Source organism: Hyla sarda, chromosome 9, assembly GCF_029499605.1.
Source record: "Hyla sarda isolate aHylSar1 chromosome 9, aHylSar1.hap1, whole genome shotgun sequence".
Lineage (NCBI taxonomy): Eukaryota > Metazoa > Chordata > Amphibia > Anura > Hylidae > Hyla > Hyla sarda.
In genome coordinates this window covers 158,438,344-158,443,263 of record NC_079197.1, presented here as the reverse complement: position 1 = coordinate 158,443,263, position 4,920 = coordinate 158,438,344, and positions in this window count along the sequence as shown.

Below are 4,920 nucleotides of genomic sequence, written 5' to 3'. Positions count from 1 at the left end.
TAAATTCCTATATACAACACTACATTTTTGTTGTGCTGATTTCTTTCTTTATATCTGTATTGTGACTGGAGCCCCACTTTTCTGATACTGAGCTGCAAATCCCCTGCATAGTCATAGAGTTAAGCAGATGGATGTCTCCCACTTGGGACCACACTTTATGAGCCAGAATAGAGTCCTACTTTTATTTCTTTTTCTGTCCTCATTTCCTTTTAATTCTTTCCTGTTCTTTTCTTCTCTTTCTTCCACTTCTCTCCCTTCTCCTCTCTGCCATTCTCCTACTACATTTTCTCTTCTGTATTCTCCTCCATTCCTCTCCTTTCCTATCATTTTCTCTCTTCCCCTTTTTTATTTTCCCTTTTCTCTCTCTCCCTTTTATTTTATTTTCCTCCCCACCTCTCCAGTATCATTTTCTTTCCTTTGCTCTCCACTCCATGTCTCTAGTATCAGTCCCTCTCCTCTCTATCAGTATATTATCTGTTCCTCTCCTCTCTATCAATATATTATCTGTTCCTCTCCTCAGTATCAGTATATTATCTGTTCCTCTCCTCAGTATCAGTATATTATCTGTTCCTCTCCTCTCTATCATTATATTATCTGTTCCTCTCCTCTCTATCAGTATATTATCTGTTCCTCTCCTCTCTATCAATATATTATCTGTTCCTCTCCTCTCTATCAGTATATTATCTGTTCCTCTCCTCTCTATCAATATATTATCTGTTCCTCTCCTCAGTATCAGTATATTATCTGTTCCTCTCCTCAGTATCAGTATATAATCTGTTCCTCTCCTCTCTATCATTATATTATCTGTTCCTCTCCTCTCTATCAGTATATTATCTGTTCCTCTCCTCTCTATCAGTATATTATCTGTTCCTCTCCTCTCTATCATTATATTATCTGTTCCTCTCCTCTCTATCAGTATATTATCTGTTCCTCTCCTCTCTATCAGTATATTATCTGTTCCTCTCCTCTCTATCAGTATATTATGTCTTCCTTTCCTCTCTATCAGTATATTATCTCTTCCTTTCCTCTCTATCAGTATATTATCTCTTCCTTTCCTCTCTATCAGTATATTATCTGTTCCTCTCCTCTCTATCAGTATATTATCTGTTCCTCTCCTCTCTATCAGTATATTATCTGTTCCTCTCCTCTCTATCAGTATATTATCTGTCCCTCTCCTCTCTATCAGTATATTATCTGTTCCTCTCCTCTCTATCAGTATATTATCTGTTCCTCTCCTCTCTATCAGTATATTATCTGTTCCTCTCCTCTCTATCAGTATATTATCTGTTCCTCTCCTCTCTATCAGTATATTATCTGTTCCTTTCCTCGCTATCAGTATATTATCTGTTCCTCTTCTCTCTATCAGTATATTATCTGTTCCTCTTCTCTCCACTTCTCTACTATCTGTTCTATCCTCTTCTCTTTCTTTCTGTCTGCCTTAGTTGTGTTATCTTCCCTCACCTTCCATTATGGTTTCTTCTCTCCTATTCCTCATTCCAGTCTCCACTTTTCCATCCTTTTCATCTCTGTCCTTAATCAGGATCATAATAATGATGGATCCTGGAAATGCCACCCATGTGTTACAATTCCATTATCACAGAGATACTTTACTTCAATCGCTAGCCAAACCAACAAAGGCCTTTTGTCCCTCACATCAGTCTCATCTGTTTTTTTTTATCATATTGAAACATGTAGTGTAGTGTTTTTATTGACATGCACGTAAATAGTATCCACATAAAGGTCTGGGTGTACCACCAGAATATGTTGGTATATGTTATATCAGTCTAACATCCTAAGCCAATATATTTAATAATATATAAATTTCAATTGGAGCTGAAGATCCACTACGTAGCCATGTAATTTACTAGGGAAGGATCCTCTTCTTGGGACCACATTCTTTTGGCTAGAATTCAGTACCAACTTGTAATAGAGGATCCACTTTTGGTGGGTTTGAGCTGCAGTTTTGGTTGGTCATTTATCTGATTGCCTGCCATGTAATACTACATCAGCTTGGTGATTTTGGGAGCGGGACCCATTTGGAAACAGGTGTCTCTGGTGAGACATTGCTTATAGGTCATGGGAGTTCATTTTAAGGACCCTCACAGTAGCCAATAGAGTAGGTACAAGGAACATCTCTGACTTTGTAGATTTAGCATGCCTATGCATTGCATACAAAATCCATCAATTTCAACACAAAATAGATTCCTTCTTTCACCAGTAGTGGCACTATAGCACTCCCTGCCAGGTTCCCACACAGATTACAGCTGACTTGTGTGGGCAATGATATGCTATATAATTAACATGGCATGTGTGGTCCAACCTTTTTAACAAAGCAGAGGATCATTTGGCTTAAATGGGTACTTCAGTGGAAAACTATTTTTTTATTTTTTTATCAACTGGTGCCAAAAAGTTAAACAGATTTGTAAATTACTTCTATAAAATAATCTTAATCCTTCCAGTACTTATCAGCTGCTATAAGCTCCACAGGAAATGGTGTAGTTCTTTCCAGTCTGACCACAGTGCTCTCTCTGCTGACACCTCTGTCCATGTCAGGAACTGTCCAGAGCAGGAGCAAATCCACATAGCAAACCTCTCCTGCTCTGGACAGTTCCTGATATGGACAGAGGTGTCAGCAGAGTGCACTGTAGACAGACTCTAAAGAACTACACAACTTCCGGTGGAGCATACAGCAGCTGATGGCAATGGAAGGATTAAGATTTTTTAATAGAAGTAATTTACAAATCTGTTTAACTTTTTGGCCCCAGTTGATTTAAAAAAAATCAACTAGTGTTAGGGTCCCATCCGATATGAGGCCACCTCCGGGTGGTGGATGGGGGGGGACACGTTTTGATCAAAAAGTGTGCTAAGAGCCTCCATTTTGTTGACCATTTTTTTTTACATAATTTACAAATCTGTTTAACTTTCTGGCACCAGTTGATTTGGAAAAAATTTTTTTTTCCACTGGAGTACCCCTTTAAAGGGGTTTTCTAGGTCTGATCAGCTGTTCAGCGCTCCTGCACTACAAAGTGAATGGGGACGCAAGCAGTTGGCTCCATTCACCGCACTGTGGCCAACATTGGATACTGCAGCTCAGCTCCAGTTCATTTGAACTGGAGATGAGCTTTAGTTACATGGCACCAACACTACCGAATGATTGGAGCCAACTGCTTCCAGCTCCAGAGATAGTTTTAGACTGTGTGGCCCTTGGGGCCCATCAATCAAGCAGTTGGAGATCAACGTGTCCTGTTCCCTATACTGGGGTAAAATTCAGTATTGTGCCAGTGGTCCTTTAGCTGTTCTAGGGGGCCCCCTTAGATATGAAGGCCCTGGGCAATTGCCTGAGTTGCTCCCCCCCCCCCCCCCCCCCAACGCTGGTGTTACGCCGAGCGCTCCGGGTCCCCGCTCCTCCCCGGAGCGCTCGCTTCACTCTCCCCGCTGCAGCGCTCCGGTCAGATCCACTGACCCGGGGCGCTGCGATTCCGCTGCCAGCCGGGATGCGATTCGCGATGCGGGTAGCGCCCGCTCGCGATGCGCACCCCGGCTCCCGTACCTGACTCGCTCTCCCTCGGTCCTGTCCCGGCGCGCGCGGCCCCGCTCCCTAGGGCGCGCGCGCGCCGGGTCTTTGCGATTTAAAGGGCCACTGCGCTGCTGATTGGCGCAGTGATTCCAATTAGTGTCTTCACCTGTGCACTTCCCTATATCACCTCACTTCCCCTGCACTTCCTTGCCGGATCTTGTTGCCATTGTGCCAGTGAAAGCGTTCCTTGTGTGTTCCTAGCCTGTGTTCCAGACCTCCTGCCGTTGCCCCTGACTACGATCCTTGCTGCCTGCCCCGACCTTCTGCTACGTCCGACCTTGCTTCTGTCTACTCCCTTGTACCGCGCCTATCTTCAGCAGCCAGAGAGGTTGAGCCGTTGCTAGTGGATACGACCTGGTCACTACCGCCGCAGCAAGACCATCCCGCTTTGCGGCGGGCTCTGGTGAAAACCAGTAGTGGCTTAGAACCGATCCACTAGCACGGTCCACGCCAATCCCTCTCTGGCACAGAGGATCCACTACCTGCCAGCCGGCATCGTGACAGTAGATCCGGCCATGGATCCCGCTGAAGTTCCTCTGCCAGTTGTCGCTGACCTTACCACGGTGGTCGCCCAGCAGTCACAACAGATAGCGCAACAAGGCCAACAGCTGTCTCAACTGACCGTTATGCTACAGCAGTTACTACCACAGCTTCAGCAGTCATCTCCTCCACCGGCTCCTGCACCTCCTCCGCAGCGAGTGGCCGCTCCTGGTCTACGCCTATCCTTGCCGGATAAATTTGATGGGGACTCTAAGTTTTGCCGTGGCTTTCTTTCCCAATGTTCCCTGCATCTGGAGATGATGTCGGACCTGTTTCCCACTGAAAGGTCTAAGGTGGCTTTCGTAGTCAGCCTTCTGTCTGGAAAAGCCCTGTCTTGGGCCACACCGCTCTGGGACCGCAATGACCCCGTCACTGCCTCTGTACACTCCTTCTTCTCGGAAATCCGAAGTGTCTTTGAGGAACCTGCCCGAGCCTCTTCTGCTGAGACTGCCCTGTTGAACCTGGTCCAGGGTAATTCTTCCGTTGGCGAGTATGCCGTACAATTCCGTACTCTTGCTTCAGAATTATTCTGGAATAATGAGGCCCTCTGCGCGACCTTTAAAAAAGGCCTATCCAGCAACATTAAAGATGTTCTGGCCGCACGAGAAATTCCTGCTAATCTACATGAACTTATTCACCTAGCCACTCGCATTGACATGCGTTTTTCCGAAAGGCGTCAGGAACTCCGCCAAGATATGGACTCTGTTCGCACGAGGCGTTTCTTCTCCTCGGCTCCTCTCTCCTCTGGTCCCCTGCAATCTGTTCCTGTGCCTCCCGCCGTGGAGGCTATGCAGGTCGACCGG